The sequence below is a fragment of the Mesoplodon bidens genome (assembly GCF_964165515.1).
Source record: "Mesoplodon bidens genome assembly, chromosome: 5".
In the NCBI taxonomy this organism is placed as follows: domain Eukaryota; kingdom Metazoa; phylum Chordata; class Mammalia; order Artiodactyla; family Ziphiidae; genus Mesoplodon; species Mesoplodon bidens.
In genome coordinates, this window is record NC_138161.1 from 12,597,683 (window position 1) to 12,620,897 (window position 23,215).

A 23,215-nucleotide genomic window follows, 5' to 3' on the forward strand; every position below is an offset into this window, starting at 1 on the left:
GCCACATCCCAGCAGCTTTCAAAAATTGAATTGGATGAATGAATAAATCTGTTCATTTTCATTACTTATGCTCCTGGACCAGATCAGCCGTGTGGCTTGTAGATTTCCTTGTATATTGTTAGTTAACTTTCCGTGTAAGGATGTGTGTAGTTAGAATCATAAATGTGAGCACTGGAAGGGAACTCAAAAAAGCCTCCTCCTGAAATAAGACAAGGATCTCCCTTATTTTACAGATGATGCTCTGAGGACTAGAAGAGTTCCCTGCTCAAGGGCCTGTTGCTCACGGTGAATGGCCCCAACCTCTTACGTCCTTATGTCTACATCCCTAGGTTCCACAACAATTGAGCCAAGGGGGATTTCTAGCCAAATCCCTGATCAGTCCTTAGCTTTGCCTTCTTCTCTACATCTTAGGTTCTATATTAGCTCTCTTCTCTTGCCCTCTGAACCCTGACTGGATTAGTCTAGAACTCAACATCAAAGACCCCCCAAGATAAAAGTTCCTTTCAGCCAGTGGTGTGTGGTAAAGGTTTGACATCTAGCTCTCTGGGGTGGGGTGGAGAGAGCTCTGATTTTTAGCATTTACCTGTTTCTGTGGTGTAAACACTCCCACAGTGGCTGTTTTTTGAACCTCCAAGAGAACACTGCTAAACACAGAGTTGGGAAGAGACACTCACAACTGGTGCCAGTGCAGGCCAGTTCCACAAACCGCTGCTTCAGTCCCCAAAGAGCTGAAATGCCCACCTGACTGGGAAATCTCCCAGCCCCGAACATCTACAGTCCCAAAGCCCTGCCATCCACATCTACTCGTCAGCACCCTCACTATCCCCAGTCCCTCAGCACTCACCCCCCCAGCAGTTCTAGATCAGGGCTTGGTCTCTTCAAATTGTCCACTTAGGACAGCTGTCCCTGGGGAGGGGAAGAGAGGGAGGGTGTTCTACCTGCCTCCCACCATATGTGACTGGTGAGGTCTGCACATCAGGTTTGTCTCTTTCAGCCTATGAGGTGTCTGCAGAGGCACCGGACAGCCCTCCAAATCTTCCTGCAAGAAATACCTTTGTTCACTGGGACAACATTGGGATGGCATAGGATGTGAAGCAGACAACGCTCATATTTTGCACTTAACTGTACTGGCTCATCGGGTTTACAGCCAGACCTGTGCCCATGACACCTCCTCAGGGAAGCCTTCCGAGACTTCCCTCAGTGTCGATTTCTGTTATTTCTTTTCCATTGGAGACCTTTCTCATTCTTTAATGTGATTATTTAATTATCTCTCTCCATCACTAAGCTCTAGGAGGGAAGAGTGTGTGTCCATTTGGGTTCCTTAGGGTGTCACCAGGTACTAGCACAGTGCCTGGCACACAGTATCAATGAATATTTGTGTAATGAATGAAAAAGCCCATCAACAGAACGAATGAAAGACCTGGAGCACTGCTGCTCTGGAAGGACCACTGTTCTCTCCACCGGCTGCCCAGGAGACCCATCAGTATGCTTTCCAAAAAATAGGGTGTGGGGTTTCTGGCTCTGGTAGCTCTGGAAGGCTCCAGAGGTGATCATCATGTGCATCCAGTGCTGAGAGCTACTGGTCCTGAGAAAGGGATCTGAGGGGTCTTTACAAGAGTGGTTTTCAAACGTGGCTGCATTTTGAGACCCCCCAAAGCCCAGACTGCACCCTGGAACAGTGTCTTTGATGTGGTAGCCACACACTAGTATTTTTAGAACTTCTGTTAACATCACTAATCATGAGAGAAATGCAAATCAACAACGCAGTGAGGTATCACCTCACCCCGCTCAGAATGGCCGTCATTAAAAGTCTACAAATAACAAATGTGGAGAAAGGGAACCCTCCTACACTGTTGGTGGGAATGTAAGTTGGTGAAGTCACTATGGAGAACAGTATGGAGGTTCCTTAAAAAACTAAATATAGGGCTTCCCAGGTGGTGCAGTGGTTGAGAGTCCACCTGCTGATGCAGGGGACACGGGTTCATGCCCCGATCCGGGAAGATCCCACATGCCGTGGAGCGGCTGGGCCCGTGAGCCATGGCCACTGAGCCTGTGCGTCCGGAGCCTGTGCTCCACAACGGGAGAGGCCACAGCGGTGAGAGGCCCATGTACTGCAAATAATAATAATAATAATAATAATAATAAATAAATAAATATAGAGTGACCATATGATCCTGCAATCCCACTCCTGGGCACATATTCAGAAAAGATTAAAACTAATTTGAAAAGATACATGCACCCCAATGTTCATAGCAGCACTATTTACAATAGCCAAAATATGGAAGCAACCTAAGTGTCCACCAACAGATGAATGGATAAAGAAGACGCAGTACATATATACAACGGGATACTGCTCAGTCATAAAAAGAATGAAATGTCTTTTGCAGCAGCATGGATGGACCTGGAGATTACACACTGAGTGAACTAAGTCAGATAGAGAAAGACAAATATCATATGATCTCACTTATATGTGTAATCTAAAAAAAACGATGAAAATGACCTTATTTCCAAATAGAAACAGACTCACAGACATAGAAAACAAACTTATGGTTACCAAAGGGAAAAGGGGGAGAGAGGGAGATAAATTAAGAGTTTTGGATTAACAGATACACACTACTGTATATAAAATAGATACACAACAAGGACCTACTGTACCAGGAAACTATGTTCAATATCTTGTAATAACCTATAACAGAGAAGAATCTGAAAAAAGGTTCTTTTATGCATATATCTATCTATCTAAATCACTTTGCTGTACACCTGAAACTAACTTTGTAAATCAACTATACTTCAATTAAAAAAAAGAAAAGGGAAAAAATTTTCTGCAGGTAATTCCAACATGTAGACAAACCTGAGAACCACTGCAAAATGTCTTCTCTCTCTTTTTTTAAAATTTTAAAAATTCTTTTATTTATTATTATTATTATTTTTTGCAGTACACGGGTCTCTCACTGTTGTGGCCTCTCCCCTTGCGGAGCACAGGCTCCGGACGCGCAGGCTCAGTGGCCATGGCTCACAGCCCAGCCGCTCCGCGGCATGTGGGATCCTCCCGGACCGGGGCACGAACCCGTTTTCCCTACATCGGCAGGCGGACTCTCAACCACTGCGCCACCAGGGAAGCCCCTGTCCTCTCTCTCTTAAGCTTCCTCCTCTCTCTCTTAAGCTTCCTCCTCTCTCTCTTAAGCTTCCTCCTCTCTCTCTTAAGCTTCCTCCTCTCTGTTGTTTAGGAGTGTTTACCCCTTCCCCCACCTCCATGGTCACCCCACCCTTTGACTGTAGGTGTGGCTATAGAAGTTGGGGTGGCCCTGTGACTTTGGCTGATGGGATGTTAGTGGACCTGAAGCAATCAAAGGCCTTGAAAAGCCCTTGCAGGACTGGGCTTGCTGCCTTGCGCTTTTGCCAATGCCATGAAAAGAACATGTCTGGCAGCCTGTTGGTCTAAGGCAGAGGAGAGACACATGGAACAGAGCAGCTCCCACAGGCTCAGCGTCTCCCAGGCCTGCTGTGAGACACATAGTCACCCCAGCGGCTGGTGCCTGAAACACAGCTGCTCAGACAGGCCAGCCCAGATCAGCCGAACCTCAGACCACCCACAGGCATGCAGACACATCAGTGATAATAAATGACTGCTGTTTGAAACCACTGAGTTTTTCGTTCATCACACAGCGATGGAAAACTGATACATCTTCTTTTCCACAATAGTATAAATATCCACCCGTGGCTAATTAGGTGTTCACTTCACCTTTGCGAGACCTTAGTGGTGTTAGTTTCTTCACTGCTTCCCCAAGAAAAGAAAGATTACAACGGGACAGAATTTTGACTAGTTTATAAAATCGCACTGTGTATGCATCCTGTAAGTCATATTGGCCAATCTCCTTCGGTTAAGTTCACAAGTTGCGGGGCTGTGTGACCTTGTGCAAAGAGGATTACAGGATTATAGAATCTCCAAGTGAGATACTACTGTTATCACACTAGTTCTTAATATATATTCATATTATATTCATAGCTTTACAGTGTCATCAATATGGCTCTAACGTGTTTAACAAATGACATGTATAAACAACCTATATATCAGCACCAATCACTCAGATATTTGTATTTTTACCCCTTTTCCTGAACTAAAGAATATGGTTTAACAGGATATTTATTAATCTTGTTAGAGTACAGTTATCTGGAAATTGTCAATAAATGAAATATTTTGAATGTTACCTTATTAAGTCAGAAAATATTGACAATCCTTTGTCCCCAGATACAAGTAGAATGAAATGAAGGCTGCAAGTTACATACACATACTTTTCTCCTTCACCTCCCTGGTGATTTCAATGTACAAAGTCCTCGGTACCCTCCCTGTGAGCCCCAGACTGGGGGGAGGCATTCCAATATCTGACTGGAGCTTGGGTTGGGTCTCTGCAATGCCATTTGTGTTGAAGTAGCATCTCCTGGATAAACTGGGTACCCATATCTCAGTTCTTAAATGGGCTAACCTGATGTGGGGTCCAGAGAAGACCCCAAGAATGGGCTCCGGAGTGGATGCCATGAACTCCCTGATATTGAAGGCGCACACACATGGGCATTATTCCAGGGAGAAGGATCAATGTTTTCATCAGATTCTCAAAGAGATCAGTGACCTCCTAGTAGGTTAAGGACCATCACCTTAGTGGAAAGTCCAGTGCAAAGGAGAATCCTACCCTCCAAGCAATCATCCTTCAACTTCTGCAATTCCAGGGACTCTAAGGATGGGGCATAATAACAGTGATGGCATTTACTGAGTGCTTACCATGTGCCATGCATTCTAGGTTCTGTTTGTGCTTTACCTCTGAATTAATGCAATTTTATAGGTGGACCCTGTGAGGTTTAGAGACCAGGACTGTCTGACTTGAAGCTCAGGCTCCTAACCATTACGCACTGAGCCTCCTGAAGAAGAGCCTCAGAACACACAAAGTGGCCTCCAAAGAGTCACACAACCATAGGAAACATGGCAACAGTTTGCAACCTACAGACAAATCCCCCTTATTCAATTGCACTCCTCCAAATAAAAAGGGAAAGGACCCTGCCAGAAGGACCTCGTGGTCCTGAGGTTTTCCATTCTGAGAACATCAATGCTGGGTCTATTTGTGAACCTGGAATTTGGGAGGAATATCTCCCACTGTGGCACTCAGATGCTCCACTGCAAAAGATCCACTCTGCAGGGAAACGTCCAGCACTGTGCAGCCACTCCTTTCCTAGGAGGTGCCATCTGAACTGCTCCCGGCTGGTCGGCAGGATGTGAGTCCTCAGGGGACAACCTGCCAGGCCCCACCCCAGTTCCAGTCTCTGGAGTTATGGCCACTCACCCTCCTTTCCCAACACCTCCAGTGTCTTGTCTCCTCCCTCTTGACATCCCCATTCTTGGTTTGGCCCCAGCTACCACTTGGTCTTCTGAGTTGCGATCTCTATGAAGAACCCAGGCCCCTCACCAAGCAAATCTTCCACCCTTGCACTTCTGGAGGGTTCTGTCTTCTGCTCCTCTTATGTGCTTCTCCGATGGCAGCAGTTAGCCATTTCAAATCCTTTTGGAAAGAAGTAGGTATAAATAAATTCAACAAACAAATAAAAATAATCCCCAGCAGAACTCCAAGACTCTGAGTGCTGGGCTGTCATTTGTCCCTCTTTGCTCTTGCACTTGGCTTCCTTGGGCTTAGGTAACCCTAAAATTCCAGAGGAGATTTTCCATTTGCTTCATTTCTCCAGCAAGAAAACATCCCTCAAAAGGTGTGGGATATGGGGCTTCCCTGGTGGCGCAGTGGTTGAGAATCTGCCTGCCAATGCAGGGGACATAGGTTCGAGCCCTGGTCTGGGAAGACCCCACATGCCGTGGAGCAACTAGGCCTGTGAGCCACAACTGCTGAGCCTGTGCGTCTGGAGCCTGTTCTCCGCAACAAGAGAGGCCACGACAGTGAGAGGCCCACGCACCACAATGAAGAGTGGCCCCCGCTCGCCGCAACTAGAGAAAGCCCTCGCACAGAAACGAAGACCCAACACAGACAAAAATAGAATTAAATAAATAAATAAAAAATTAAAAAAAAAGGTGTGGGATATGAAACTCTTTCTGAAGCTATGCCCTCAGGAAACCGAAATGTATTCATCCATTCATCAGTCAATCAACAAACATTAATTGAGTACCTACTAAGTGCCAGGCTCTCTGACAGGCACCAGGAGAAAGGAGGAGTCTTAGAACTCATTCATGCCTTCAGAGTATTCCCAATCTGGTTGGAAACATGTCCCTTCCTTTGCGGTTGACTCTCCCATTGAGCTTGGTGAAGAGCACATGTGTTAATAACACAGAACTCACCTCGTTGCTGGCTTCTGACACTTATTAGTTGGGTGAACGAGAGCCGGTCACCTCACCTCTCTAAACCCAGCTTTTTTTTTTTTTTTTTAACTTCTTTACTGGAGTATAATTGCCTAACAATGGTGTGTTAGTTTCTGGTTTATAACAAAATGAATCAGTTATACATATACATTTGTTCCCATATCCCCTCCCTCTTGCGTCTCCTTCCCACCCTCCCTATCCCACCCCTCTAGGTGGTCACAAAGCACCGAGCTGATCTTCCTGTGCTATGCGGCTGCTTCCCACTAGCTATCTACCTTACGTTTGGTAGTGTGTATATGTCCATGCCTCTCTTTCGCTTTGTCACAGCTTACCCTTCCCCCTCCCCATATCCTCAAGTCCATTCTCTACTAGGTCTGTGTCTTTATTAAACCCAGCTTTTTCATTGGTGAAGTGAGGGTCCTAGAACTTACCATGCGTTTTACAAGCAGTAGAAGCACTGTGTGTGTACTTTCTACTCTAAATCACCAACGAGATTTTTCCCATTAAGTTTTGAGAAAGACTAAAAACGGAATCAATCCTTTTACATCCACGGCCCTCAGACTTCCTGCCACAGAAGTTCATCACCCATGTCTTCTTTCCTTCCCCCTGAAATCCCTCGTTTGGGTGCATGATAGGTTCCTAGAAAGAGCACTCGCACCACAACTTTTAAACATCTGCGAGGGAGTCGTACAATTCTTGGCACCAAAACAGAGACAGTGTGCTTAATTGCTGGGCTCAGGCATGATTTTGACAGTTACAATACCTGGTTCAACGTTGCCGCTAGCCGGAAGTCACCCGTTAAACATGTTTTCTTAAAGTGACTGATAAGTTGTTATCTTACAGCTTCTTCTGCTAATTAGACATCATGAGTCAAAGTTAATTTGGTGGAAAACATTTCTCAACTTAATGACATTTATGGGCAATTAGGCATGTGTGGAAGGGAACGCAGTTTTACATTTCAGCCTATTTCCAGGGCTTAACAAGAATCTCCTCTTTCCCGGTTGGAGATTTCTCATTCTCTGAGGAATATGTTCCATACAGACACCATGGGCCTCCTTGTTATGCTAGAAACTGGCGATCGTTTGCACGAAACAAGCTACCATGCAGTAATGAGGTGCAGACCAAGATAAAATTAGGCTCCATGAAGTCCTGAGCTTTGTGCACGGTGAAAACCTCAGCCACAGACTCATGTCACTGAAAAACGTGTGCCAAACACATATTTTCAGCCCCTTGTCAGAAATGGCTTCTATTTTTGATGTTAACTCATTTGGAAAACAGCTAACCAGGGGGAAAATACCATTCCTAAATTTCAAGATTACGTGCCTTCGCTCTTGAGATGATGTTACTGTTTTTTTTGGTGGGGGGGTGTTTTTGGCCAGCAAAACATTCTCAATGGGTCATTTTGTTACAGTGAATTGACACATCCCCTTGCCTGAGATGTAGCTGAGAAGCAAAGGCGTGGGCACTTGGGCACTTCAGTTCCAGCTCAGCTCCTGGACAACATGGTACCCACCTGCCTGTGTCTCAGCCAGCATCCTTCTGGCCTGACTCTGTCTTCTCTCCAGGAGATGCTTTATGCTAGTTCTTTTCCTTTGGAAGGGGAGAGTCATCTTTATGCGTATGTACATACATACACATGGAGAGATAATAAATAGTAGTTATTCCTCCCTCCTACCCCTCTGGTAGGCTAGTTTATGGACATAAGAATGAAGATTGAAGTAGTCCAGTAATTCCAAAGCAATTCTGTGGGCTAAAGTGCAGAGTCGGGACTTACAATTAACCAAATCCTCAACCTAGGAGGCACGGGTCTTTCATACAATGCCAGGAATTCACAGTTCTGTAAAACCTGAATATGAGATACCCTGGTGCCTCAAGATTTGCAAAGATTCTCATACTCTAAGTAAAGATTTAAAACATTTTATTTCTTTTGATGTGCAACACACATCAAAAAAACACACAAGAAAAAAAATTTTTTTAAACTATTTTCTGGGCTTCCCTGGTGGCGCAGTGGTTGAGAGTCCGCCTGCCGATGCAGGGGACACGGGTTCGTGCCCCAGTCCGGGAAGATCCCACATGCCGCGGAGCAGCTGGGCCCGTGAGCCATGGCCACTGAGGCTGCGCGTCCGAGCCTGTGCTCCGCAACGGGAGAGGCCACAACAGTGAGAGGCCCGCGTACCACAAAAGAAACAAACAAACAAAAAAACTACTTTCTGGGTGGTTGAAGGGTAGAATAAAACTTTTCATGACAACCAATAATGATAATTTTGCCGGCTCATTATTCTATACTTTAGGTGTTAGGAACTGATGTTTCCTAAGGCGGAGGGGGCTGGAGGAGGGATGGAGTGGGAAGTTGGGGTGAGCAGATGTCGGATTTTATATAAGGAATGGATAAGCAGCAAGGTCCTATTGTACAGCACAGGGAACTATGTTCAGTATCCTATGATAAACCATAATGGAAAAGAATATATATAGAAAAAGAATGTACACATATGTATAACTGAATCAATTTGCAGTACAGCAGTAATTAACGCAGCATTGTAAATCAACTATACTTCAATAAAAAAGAAAAAAACAAAATGAATCTTTCTAAAATATAACAATATTTAATATATGAGTATTATTGTAATACACAAACATCTATGTAAGCTATAAATAACATATGCATATTAAAATAAGAGGAATGCACAAAACAAAATAATGATCAGGTAAAAGCTCTAAAATCAGCAAAATAAATAGCACTTTCTTCTACTGAAACTTTTCAGGAGACAAATATGATGGTTTGCACTGCAATTCACTTAGACCCAAATTCACTTAGTCCCCCAAACCAATGCCATGATGAGATCTGCCCCCATCTCAGGGGAAAAATCCACCCAAAAGCCCTGGGGCAGGTGTTGGTGGGCAGCTGCAGACTGGACATTGTGATGCTGTGAAAAGATGAAATGGGCAGGGCGGGGCCTGGCCCCCAGCACTGGAGCTAGCGCACAGGACTGCTGGAAAAATGACTTGTCCGTGGAGAATGTCCTTGTGTGGCGTCTCATCTAGACTGCCATGTGCTTGGTTACACCCTTGTTGGCTGTGTGGTGACGAATTCTAGCTCTTTCCTCATCTGTAAAATGAAGATAACAATCACACCTACATAGCACTTTTGTTATGGAGATTAAATGAGCTTGCATATGTAAATGGGCACTAAAAGTGCCCATCCTAGTAGCAGTAGTTATAATAATAATAGTAATGGCTAAATGTTTGCTCTTATTAGTAATGTACAGATACCAGTTTTGCCAAGAATTCCAAATGGAGAAATCAGAAGAGCCGGATTTGAGTCCTGGCGGGCTGCTCGCTGTTCACCAAAAGCCACCTAACTGCTTTGAGTTTCAGTCTCCTGTCTGTAAAATGGAGCTGATGATACCTGCCTCACAAAACTGTTGGAAGCATCAACAAGGCGGTGCATACTGTAGGCTGTGATGTGCTGAGCGTGGATGGCGTTAGAGCAGGTGGTCTAGAGCAAAGCTTGGGCTTTTCCTTTGAACTTGGGAGCCAACTGTGCTCTCCATCTGGGCATCGCCTCTGGACCACATGCCATTCTCCTGGCCTTCCCTACTCCTCTCCCCCATCACAATATGCCTAATGGGTGCCCTTCTCTGCAGGATCCTGCTTCCTGCCAGGTGACAGCAAGATAATCCAGCCACATGCTCCTTGCTAATGGGGATTAGGGTGCTATTGGATTCTCCCTCTAGGTTAACATAGGTACTTCTATGGAGGGGCCTGCTGGAGATGATGCTTTTGTCGGAGAAATGATTCTCAAGGACCAACTTCAGAGGCAGTGGGAGGGACCCTTGCAGTGTGGTCGGTCACATGCTCTGTCAGCAGTCCCCGTTTTACCTCCGCACCAAAGTCTGGCCAAACTCTTCCAACTTTCCTCCCCTCCATTCCCCATCGTACGAAACTCAGAAGGCTTTTCTTGAAGGAGAACAAAATGTATCTCTTAATGAATTAATGAATTTCTCCAGTATTTCCTAAGCACCTTGTAAAACCATCATGCTTGCTGTCATTTATTAAGCACCTACTATGCACTGAACCTCGTACTTGGTGCTTTATGTATATTATTTCATTTAACTTTCACAACCACCCCCAACCCACTCTAGAGGTGAAGAGACAACTTTTTGGTTTCTAAAATTGTGGTAAAGTACACATAACATAACATTTACCAACTTGACCACTTTTCAGGGTATAGTTTATTGGCGTTAAGTACATCCACATTGTCTGCAACCCTAGCCACCATCCACCCACAGAACTCTTTTTGTCTTGTAAAACAGAAGCTCTGCACCCATTAAACAGCAACTCCCCATCCTCCTCTCCCCCAGCATCTGACAACTACCATTCTACTTTCTGTCTCTATGGATTTGACTATTCTAGGTGCCTTGTGTAAGTGGAATCACACAGTATTGGTCCTTTTGTGCCTGGTTTATTTCATTTAGCATAATGTCCTCAAGGTTCACATGATGTAGCCTGTGTCAAAATTTTCTTCCTTTTTTATGGCTGAATAATATTCCATTGGTGGATAGACCACAGTTTGTTTATCCATTCATCTGTTGAGGGACACTTGGGTTACTTCCACCTTTGGGCTATTGTGAATGATGCCATTATCAACATGGTTGTACAAATACCTCTTTGAATCCCTGCTTTCAATTATTTTCACTATATACCCAGAAGATGCATAGTCTGAGTCTAATAATGAGGAGTCATCTGAAAAATCCACACATTCTACCAAATAATTGGCCTGTAATCTCCAAATGTGTCAAGGTCATGAAAGGCAGATGGGAACTGCTCCAGACTGGAGGAATCTTGAGAGATGTGACCACTAAGTGCGATGCAGAATCCTGGATTGTGTCCTTTGGCCATGAGGGGCATTATGGAAACAACGGGAGAAAACTGAATGGCATTTGAAGATTCGATGGTAGCATCTATCATATTAATTTCCTCATTTTAAGGGCTGTATTTTATGACAGAGAATGTCTTGGTTTGTAGGAACTGCACAGTGAAGTATTTTAGGGTGACGGAGCATGATATCCGCAACTTACTCTCAAATAAATTAGGAAATAAAATTCTTGGTACTATCCTTGCAACTTTTTTATACTTCTGAAATTATTTAAAAATTAAAGGAAGGATGTTTTAAAAAATCTACAAGGTTACATGTGACATCAGAAAATGGGCCTTCTCAATAATAATTAATGGATAACGTGATAACCCTGAGTGGGCCTGTTAGTGTTTCAGCCTGGCTTTGAAGGACGGTCTGTTGCTTTATTTCCCAGCATTGGACACATTTTTACAACAGGGAGTATAGTTTTCTCTTCTTCTTAAGCAGATGATTGCATGGTGTTCCTCAGGAGTCCGGAACTGAGGCGTGTGCACGCTTATTGGGAAAGCACTCCCCAGAGCCCCCCGTGCCCACAGACTCTGTATGTGTTGGGAAGTAACATCCAAAGTTGAAATAAAAGACAATGTGTATGTTCTATGAGTCTTGATGTATTTTACTAGATAATAGCAAGACTGTTTGATTATGGAATGTCACGCCCCTCCCATCTGGGACACTGGACCCAGTCCTGGGGTTATGAATTTGTTCGGAGACATAGGGGAGAAGCTGGAAGAAGAGGGGGCAGAAGAAGAGTGTTCTGAAAGGCCTGGCCAGGGCCTCCCTGGTGGCGCAGTGGTTGAGAATCCGCCTGCCGATGCAGGGGACACGGGTTCATGCCCCGGTCCGGGAAGATCCCACGTGCTGCGGAGCGGCTGGGCCCGTGAGCCATGGCCGCTGAGCCTGTGCGTCCGGAGCCTGTGCTCCGCAACGGGAGAGGCCACAACAGCGAGAGGCCCGCGTACCGCAAAAAAAAAAAAAGAGAGAGAGAAGAAAAAGGCTTGGCTAGGAAGGCAGAGGAAGTCAGACTTGATGGAGCAGGCGTGGGAAGTCACTGCTGACGCCTGAATAGGGTACAACATATTGACAGTCGCCTTGGGAGGGATTAAGAAGCCTGACTCAGAGCAGCCAGCTAAACTAACCCGCATTTTCCAAGGGCGGTGGCGGCCATGATAAAGTTATTTTGATTAAGCACATATGGATTGAGAATAAATTAATTAGTGCATTTGATCTGTTGTGAGAATTAGATGAATTAACAGACGGAAAATCACAGCGCAGTCACCAGAACAATAAATGCTCCCCAAACACACAACAATCCCCCAAACGTGAGAAGCAGCTTCCCTAAAACGCCTGCAAGGGGTACCTAACCCTGTTAGCTAAAAACCTAAGAACCTGACGGCACCGCCTTGGACACGCTTCTCCACTAACACGAGGACGGTGACCTCTTTATTTTATCTGTGATGGCGCTTTCCCTCTAGGGAATTCCCGGGTTCTTTACAAACTTTAAATTACCCAGGGGGATCGAGTCCTCGCAAGCAAGAAAGCAAAATAAAGCTCCTCAACCAAAAGAAACTCCCTCCACCTCTCTGTCTCCCTGTGTGCCGCCCCTCACCCAAAATAACCCAGGTCAGCTTTCCCCACCCGCCCAGCTGCTGCTTCTGCCAGCCTTCATCTCTCTCCGGTGATCAGCTGACCCACTACGCTTTGCTAATGAACCTTTAATCCGGAGGGTTTCTTTGGAGAAATTCAGCAAGGGACCAATCCCTCTCTGGCTTTAAATGACTGCCCTCTGACTTCAACCACTTAGAATTCAAATCCATCCTGCTCGCAGGGAACAGATTCTCCCGCCAGGATGTTTGATATTGATGAAGGCTTCTTGATGCTTGGATCTGCTAGGATCACACACAGTGTGTTTGTGGTTATTGGTCTCCTGGGAGAAGCAGCTCCCTTGATAATAAACCTGCTGCAGATGAACCCACTTTGCCAAGACCAGAATTCAAGACAGAGGGGTTGTCGGGAGCCTTGAGCTGGGATTTCAAGGGCTGCTATTCCCCCTGTGCTCCAAATTCTATAAATAGAGTTGAAACAAATATATGTCAATTTCCAGGTTGCAATCAGGGCAGGAGCCCCAGTGCTGTGTGGCTTTACAGCACTGGCCAGTAAGGGGCGCTGTTGACTGAGAGACTGTGGCTAAAAGCCGGGGAAGAGAAGTGACCAGTGGAGGATGTGTTCTCAGGTCCTTGGAGGCTTGCCTCTTTTGGGGGGTAGACGCGGTGGGGGGTGGCTGCGATCTGATAGGAGCTGGAAAACTCAGATGAGTGCCTTCAACTCCAGCAGTCTCAATGCCGTGCGCTCTCTGAGCGCAAACCAACCCCCACCGCCGGTTTCCTTGCCAAGTCCTCCCTGGCAGCCCCTACCCTGGTCCAGCCACCTCTGGATCCCCAGCAGTGTGGGTGTGGAAGGCTCCCGACCACCACAGACAGGCTCCGGGCTGTGATCACTCCAGGCTGAAAACTTCAGCCTGCTTGTTCCATTTCCCTTTTCTATTGCCTTTTTGTTTATTGACCTCGGAGAACTATGGCAGGTGAATCCCACCCTTGCTTGCACTCAGGGCACTAGTTCCCTATGCTGAAATCTACCAAGCACTCAGCCTGACAGACTACTAGAATTGCCCACTGACGTTTTCAAATTGGGGGAGGGAGAAATCCAAGAAGAGAGAGAAAAGAATCCAGAGACATTGGCATTACCTATCTATCCTGCTTGTGATAGACTCTATTCTCGTAGTTGGATAATATATCAAAATGTTATACATATTGCCTTTTAAAAACTCCCCCGACCCCATTTAGTCCAGGTTTGAAAGACAGTGTGCCTCCTTGTGCTGAGATAGGAACCGGAGCCGGGACCCAAGGCAGGAGGCTCATCCCTGTGGCCAGCTCCTTCCAGCAGCCCGAGGCCTGTGTTCACTGGGAAGGCGCTGAGAGACACCCTCAAGAAAGGGCTATAGAAGTGCACGTTATTAATAGTCCATTATGGCAGTGATGCTCACTTAAAACCCTGTTGGCCACAGATGAAACAGTGGAGGCCTCTTGCCATTTGCTTGGGCTTCTCCTGCTGTTCCCCCTCAACAGAAGACGGCACCAAACATCAGATGTTTGAAAACTCAGGATATTGGCTCTGGTTTTGTTTTGTTTGTTTTTATGGGTCAAGTGAGGGAACCCAGGTTTTGAGAGAAAGGTGCATTTTCTCTTGAGCTGGCAGCGAACCAGTTAAATGAATACCATCCCCCTTTCTCCTTCTGAGGTTATATTTGAAGATAAGAGTGCCCCTATTAACATGCAGATTGGGATATCCATTTGCAAAGAACAGAGTTATTTCAGATGCTGTATGGGAATCCTTTCTGTATTTGTGTCTTTGGGGGTGGAAAGTCCAGCTGCCTCTTCTAAGATTGCCCATAACTCTTCAGATGTCAACAAATCATTGAAAGGTGTCAGAATGAGGGAAATGAAAGATAATTATTCCAGGCGTGGAGAGCTGCTTTGAAAGTGAATAGAATCCGTCAGATCGTCTTTTGAAAACAGCAGTTGTCTGCTTGTCTTGGCCATATTAAATGGATATATCTAGAGCCCAGTGAGGCTGTTTGAGATGATGGTAATCAGCTTAAGTTGGTTTTGGTGGAGGGAAAAAAGGCACTAGAAACAGGGCAATTACTGAGTTGGCGTGGAACAGCCGCCCTGATACGGTGACGAGGGGGTTTCTATTCAGTTCTTGAAAAACGGATTCTTACATTCTTTGTGGAGGAATAAAGAGCCAAGTCCGTAAGGACTTGGTAATTTCCAGATGGGGCGGGTGTGAGGCAGCAAGGAGACGCCAAGGGGATCCCAGTGGCCCAGGGTGTGCAGTTCAGTCTCCTCTCAGGAACTGAACCAGGAACGGGAGGACAGGGTGACCTCGAGGCCAGAAAACATGGGTACCATGTGCTTGCACCGAAATTGAAAATGAAGGCTCCTCCGACTTGGGTTACATCTCCAGGTGGCAAAGCATCCAGAAAGTGGCTTTAGACAAATGCTCATATTATATAGAAGCCAGGGTTGTTCCCACTTTCCCCATCCCGAAGCCAGAGTCTGGGGAACTTGAGCTTACCTGTTTATGGAGGAAACATCTGATCCAATAAAGGGAGGGCCTGGAGAGGCATCGCCTGGGCCCACTTCTTCCAGACTTCAAGCTTAGACTCTGGGCACTCTTTCTGAACAAGGCTGTCTGCAGATTTGGTCCCAGAAGGCCAACCTGTTGCAAAGAACTCAACTTACTCTCGGTCCCAACGCCAAGCCACACTGAAGTGCACCATGAAAGAATGTTTTGCATACCTGTCATTGTTCTGTGAAGAGTGGAACTGTTTATGCCTTGTGTTTCTAGGTGGAAAGTGAACGCATAAAGTGGATGACAATTTGTCCCTGTTTCAACATTCTTCATTTGCTAATGTCGTGGAGCCCCCGTTGATCTGGGTGGCGCTGGTCTTTGGGAATGGTCTGTGTAGTCTGTGGCACATGTCTCTGTGGCTCCTGACCACAGACACTTGTCTGCCACCAAAACAAGGAGGCGTTGTCCTGCCCTAGCTGGGGCAAGTCAGGTGGGGAGGGACCCCCTACCTGATGTCAACAGTGCACCTCGCCTGCTGGGGGTGCAAGGGCCTGTCGTGCATGGGGTCAGGCACCAGTGTCCCCCTCCTGCCTCTCCCTGCCCTCCACCCAGCCCCTGACACCTGACATTTTTATATGTAGAAAGCCTGCCCCAAACAGGCAGCTATTTAAGACGGGAGCCCTTGCAGGCTCCAAGGAAGGGAGGGGTATTCTGCCTCTCTGCTGTGTTTCTGCAGAAAATCATGCCATCCCAGTTACAGTTTTGGCCAGGGACCGTCTACCTCTTGCCATGCCCAGTGATCACTGTTGAGGGCAGAAGCACCCTCCAGAATTCCAGACGCCCAGAAAGAGGTTTATCCCGTTGTCCTTGCTTCCTGCTCGGCAACATGGATCACCCACTGTTCTTCTACATCCTTTCCTAAGCGGCACGGGACAGTATAACAGTCTTCTGATTCAACACATGTGGATTCAGGATGAATTCTTATGGACACGTTTTTAAGCCCTCGGCCAGCCCTGACACCTTGGCTTCATTCCATTATTTTGGGGATGATTGGTCTGTGTTCATTTGTTTACTCACTCTGTGGCTATTTCCCTGAGGGGCCCAGGCTTCAGAAGGAGTTCCAAAAAGGTCTCTGATGGAGGATGGATGGACTGGGAGTTTGGGGTTAGTAGATGCAGACTATTACATATAGAATGGATAAACAACATGGTGCTACTGTATAGCACAGGGAACTATATATCCTGAGATAAACCATAATGGAAAAGAGTATAAAGAAGAATGTATATATATACATATATATATGTGTATATATATATATATATATATATATATATATATATATATATATATATATCTGAGTCACTTTGCTGTACCACAGAAGTTAACACAACACTGTAAATCAACTATACTTCAATTTTAAGAAAAAAACAAAAAGGACTCTGAGTGCTAGTGACCAGTCTTGGAAAGGTAAGAGGAGGACCCTCTCACAATTTCTGCATCTTGGCTCTGGTTTTCATTGGCAGATGCCACTGTCATTTGGGGTGAGTGAGTCATTTGGTGTTGGCTCCATCAAGGCACTGGGCTTCATTCCAGTCATCCAGAGACCCAGGTTCTATTTGGCCCGGCCCTTGCCAGCAGTTAGCTGCTTGCCCTTGGGCAAGTCATTTGCCTTGAATGGCTTCAGGGTTCTTGTGAGTGAGAAAATACCTTTCCCTTTTACCACGTTTCAGAAACGTGTGCCTATACACATGAGTTTGTTTACATGGCAAGGCTGGTCCCATTTTGCTCATTCTTTGGCAAACTGCCACCCAGTGATGAGTTTCCGAGCCATAAAAATGTGGCTGAAAGCAAGAATGTGGGTGCAGACTCCCACTGAGGTGGCCACACACCCGATGTATGTGCGACTGTTTTTTGCTGGCCGAGGAGGAGGACAGAGTCTAAGGCAGTCTGGCCACCTATGGCTTGGGTCACCCAGCTCTGCTCAGAGGCCAGAGAGGAGCAGATGTCTTCCACTAGGAAATGGGGGCACAGGAGGGGAGTTCACAGCCTGGGGACCAGGTTCCCAGGTCACTGAAATCTGCGTGCGGTTGAGACACACCTCCCCCGCCCCCTATGGTCATGACCAGGCGTCTCTTCAATAAGGAGAATTTCTGTGGGACACTTTTCGCTTCCTGACAGGCCCAGCTAATGGGTTACTGTGTCACTACTGTGTCCTTATATCTGCTGTCAATTTTTCCCATTTATTAAGACATTTTACTTTTGGTTTTGCTTTTTAACTTTATCTTGATCCTTAAGGTAAAAAGATTTCCAAAATGGAAAAGAGAGACAGGGAAAAAGGGAGATCTAGTTCATTTCAGAAATAGTTTTTTGAATATCCCACAGAATGTTCAAAAACATGTAAGGAAGACCGACCCAAGAGTTTGAAAACCTGGATTCTAATTCCAGTCTCACTTTCTTGCTCTGTGACCTTGGGCTAATCCCTCAACCCCTCTGAGCTGCATTTGCCTCTATAAAAAGGAGATAATAAGATACACCTCACCTTGTATATGATCCGAACAAATGAACATATGTGAAAGCAGTTTGAGTTGATAAAGGGTAAAGAGCTGTACATAAAGCACCGGTATTAGTAGTAAAAGGCAGATAATCTCATAAAAAAATGACTTTTTGGGTCATCCTTGTTATGAGTTACATCTGATAAGAAAAAAGCTATGGAATAAAGTCTAGATCACAGAAAAATACAATTGCATTTTAGTCACAGAAAAGACAGCCAAGGTTTCTACCTGCCCCATGGGTCCCCTGCACCTATATATGAGAACAGCTTCTTGTCAGTTCAGGGCCTCTAGACATTGTGCTGGCCAATGAGAAGGGAGAAGAGTCTCTTCCCTAGGTCTTATTGGTTACTAGAGATGTCAGTCATTGCCTGTCCACTCATAACTCCCTAATAGGCTTAAATAGCCATTGTCTACACCACCTGACCTGGGTCTACAGTGTCTGACTAGTTTCTCTAGCTTGCAAAAGATGAGTGGGACTGTCTAATTGCTCTCATGGGGATTAGAATTGGAAGAATGAATTAGTCAAGTGAAATCTGGTGAAGCAGCAAAAAGGGCATGTAGGATTTGTGGTTTAGGACTCAGTGGCCGGTGAAGCTCATGTGTAAGTTGGAGGAGTGAAGGCAGGAGCACGGACTGGGTTTCCAGAAAGATGTAGAAACACCATGAGGGGAAGCCAGGGTGGCTGCCTGGGGCCCCCAGCCTTCTGTGTCCGTGTCTCTGTGTCTCCAGACCCTGAGCCCCCATCTCCTCCAGGTGACTTAAGTGAGTTTCTATTCCAGGAACTTTCCTGCCTAACACCACCCTCAGGCAAAGGGAATGGATTTGGGAGTCCCTGACAGTCGTCTTAGGACTTAAACCTGGAAGATGGGGGGTGGGGGGTGGGAGGGACAAGAGTGTCTGATCACTGAAACCAGCTCCAGCTTTGCCACAGAACAGCTCCTGAGCTGGAAATCCTGTGTCCTCTGCAGAAGCAATTGTCCCATGGGTCAGGGTCACCTGGGAGCCTGGCTGTAGGCAGGGGAAGTATCCATTTCTGCAGATTGAATGACATCTTGGTTAAACAACTGCCTGTTTCTGTCAGCATTTACAGGTGAGCCCGCCTTTGTTTCAGGTCCACAGACCCACCCACCCCAGTCTGTTGCGTTGAAAATGTGGATCAGTCGGCAAAGCCTGGGGCTGGTTAAGCATGAATTTCTTTGTTGGTCGAGTGGCTTAAAACCCATATCTAACCAATGGTGGGTCAGAGCATCCTCAGAAATGTAGACTATATCACACTGTCCTTTTGTGTGAAAGGCAGTGGATGGATCACCAAACTAGTTGTAATAACAATAAGCAACGAAAATAATAATAGCTAGATTTATGGCCCTTGAATTAATGGCATGTGCCTAGTACATGATGGATACTAGGTTTTGCATTAAGTGCTTTACATTAACCTTGTGAGATAGATAATACAATTATCCCCATTTTACAGAGAGGGAAACTGAGGCCCAGAGACTCTAAGCTTACCAAAGCCCCACAGCTAGTAAGTGACAGAGTTGACCATACTCTGACCCCAGTGTCTGGACTCTTGAATGTTACATTGTATGACATGTGCTGTCGTCACAGAATCAATAATAACCACAAACCATTAAAACCCTACAGCTGGAGTAAATCAAATCATCGTTCATGTTACTTTTTTTTTTTTTTTTAGCCACAGACTTATTACGCCCAGTAAGTCCCTTAGGGAAAGGGATATTTTTTTTCTCTTTGGCTGTAACTCCCTCAGCCTTTATCACTGGACCCCTGTCCCCGTGGGCGTCCAGGAAGTTTTGCTGGCCAACTCCTCCTTCTCTTCCCCTTTGTGAAGTTGAGGTACCCCGTGCCAAGGAGTATGAGCACCTTAACAGTGAACTGTTACTGGGAAACATATTTTCAACTTGTATTTCTTTTTGAAGTACAAAAGGATTGTGTGGTTTTGGTTCAAAATGTGAGTAATAAGCAAGGGCATGCTGTAAAAAATGATCATTCATCTTCTTAATGGCTTGATGTGCATTGTTTTAGAGAATTTTATGTATTGATGTAGATGTAGAGATAGAGCATGCTATATGTATGGCTCCCCATAATGCTCCCCATAAGTTAGTCAATCAGTCCCCTGTGGATGGACAGTTAGCTTATCTCCAATGTTTCTCTTTTGCAAATAAAATTATAATCAACCTCTTTGTATATATGTTCTCATACACTTGAGGAAATAGCTCAGTAGGATATAGTCCCAGAAGTGGAATTTCTGGATCAGAGGGTGTAAACATTTTACATGTTGGTAAAGACTGCCAAATTACTCTCAAAAAAAGTTGCCATCAACAGCATAGGAGAGGTCTTGATTCTGTGCTCCCATCACAAAGGTATATGCTAAGTTTAATTACACTTGTATTTGTCGTTAGCTTGACTTTCTATGGCTCCAGTGATTCCAGGTCAGTGTTTGTTTGCATGGTTGACTGTTAGCCTGGGAACTGTTTTCTTCCTAAAATTAACCAGGATTCATAGGAATAATGCCACCTACACCATAACTTCCATATTCAAGCATTAAAAAACAGAACAAAACCATAAAGCCCATACCAAACAGAGGTGGAGATTTGTGCATAGGTATTGAATATTTTACACTTTCCAAAGATATAAAGTTGAAAGCCTTTCCATACGGAAATTTCCATTAGCGTTGATATTCTGGGAACACTTTGAATTTCTGCTGAAAATGTCTGGAGGAGTCATATAGAAGATAATCAAAATTATAATTATGTCCTCCTAAACTGATTTAATACCTGTTACTAAATGGTCCAGACCTCAATTTATAGTTGGTTAAATGTGGCATTTGTGGTCATTTTTATGAAGAACTGTTCCCTAGGCTCTGAGTCTGGATCGCATCCTCTCAGCTAACTGATTGTGAGAAAAATCAGCATTCATAATTTCAACCAAATGATTTCATTTCTAGAAATCAACCTGTCATAACTATAAAGATTACTCTTAAATTAATTGCAAGCACTTAAAATCTTGGGATTGATGGAAGTAAAGCAAAAGCAGACAGAATCATTTTAAGATACCAAGCCAGCAGCAAAAACTCTACACCTAACATGTGGCAACTGTGCATGTGGTTTCTCATTATTTTTAAAAATATGATTGTCACAAGAATAATTTGATGTAAAATTATGGCCAGATTCATGCTGCATGAAGAAAGTTTTATCCAGAAATAAGGTAGAGGATAAGCCAACTAGTAGGACAGTAGACAATCCAACGTTGCCGAATTATTTGGGCTTATGCTAAATAATAATGATAATAAATGTTACTATTATCAAGGGTCAATGTGCATTTAAATGGATGACTGGTACCCTGGAACATATTTTCCTACTGAAATTAACCAGGAGTCATAGAAGTGATGATACCTTTATCTGTTATCATTATTGTCATAGCTACCATTTATCAAATAAACACTTACTGTCTTCCAGGTATTATGTTAAGCATGTGTCATATATTTTCCAAATATAATTCCTATGAAAAAGAAAATGTTATCTCTTTTCCTTTGAATCTTATTTAATTTTATATTTTTATACAGTAGGTTATTAGTTATCTATTTTATACATATTAGTGTATATATGTCAACCCCAATCTTCCAATTCATCCCACCCCCACTTTCCCCCCTTGGTGTCCATATGATTGTTCTCTACGTCTGTGTCTCTATTCCTGCCTTGCAAACCAGTTCATCTGTACCATTTTCCTAGATTATGCATGTATGTGTTAACATACGATATTTGTTTTTCTCTTTCTGACTTACATCACTCTGTATGACAGTCTCTAGATCCATCCATGTCTCTTCAAATGACCAAATTTCGTTCCTTTTTATGGCTGAGTAATATTCCATTGTATATATGTACCACTTCTTCTTTATCCATTCATCTGTTGATGGGCACTTAGGTTGCTTCCATGACCTGGCTATTGTAAACAGTGCTGCAATGAACATTGGGGTGCATTTGTCTTTTTGACTTATGGTTTTCTCTAGGTATATGCCCAGTAGTGGGATTGCTGGGTCATATGGTAATTTTATTTTTAGTTTTTTAAAGAACCTCCATACCTCCATACTCCATACTTCTCTATAGTGGCTCTATCAATTCACATTCCTACCAACAGTGCTAGAGGGTTCCCTTTTCTCCACACCCTCTCCAGCGTTTGTTGTTTGTAGATTTTCTGATGAAGCCCATTCTAACTACAATGATACCTCATTGTAGTTTTGATTTGCATTTCTCTAATAATTAGTGATGTTGAGAGGTTTTCGTGTGCCTCTTGGCCATCTGTATGTCTTCTTTGGAGAAACGTCTATTAAGGTCTTCTGCCCATTTTTTGATTGGGTGGTTTGTTTTTTTAATATTGAGCTGCATGAGCTGTTTATATATTTTGGAGATTAGTCCTTTGTTGATTCGTTTGCAAATATTTTCTCCCATTCTGAGGGTTGTCTTTTCGTCTTGTTTATCGTTTCCTTTGCTGTGCCAAAGCTTTTAAGTTTCATTAGGTACCATTTGTTTACTTTTGTTTTTATTTCCATTACTCTATGAGGTAGGTCAAAAAAGATCTTGCTGTGGTTTATGTCAAAGAGTGTTTTTCCTATGTTTTTCTCTAAGAGTTTTATAGTGTCCACTCTTACATTTAGGTCTTTAATCCATTTGGAGTTTATTTTTGTGTATGGTGTTAGGGAGTGTTCTAATTTCATTCTTTTACATGTAGCTGTCCAGCTTTCCCAGCACCACTTATTGAAGAGACTGTCTTTTCTCCATTGTATATCCTTGCCTCCTTTGTCATGGGTTAGTTGACCATAGGTGCCTGGGTTTATCTCTGGGCTTTCTATCCTGTTCCATTGATCTATATTTCTGTTTTTGTGCCAGTACCATATTGTCTTGATTACTGTAGCTTCGTAGTATAGTCTGAAGTCAGGGAGTCTGATTCCTCCAGCTCCGTTTTTTTCCCTCAAGACTGCTTTGGCTATTTGGGGTCTTTTGTGTCTCCATACAAATTTTAAGATTTTTTTGTTCTAGTTCTGTAAAGAATGCGATTGGTAATTTGATAGGGATTGCATTGAACCTGTAGATTGCTTTGGGCAGTATAGTCATTTTCACAATATTGATTCTTCCAATCCAAGAACATGGTATATCTCTTCATCTGTTTGTGTCATCTTTGATTTCTTTCATCAGTCTTATGGTTTTCTGAGTACAGGTCTTTTACCTCCTTAGGTAGGTTTATTCCTAGGTA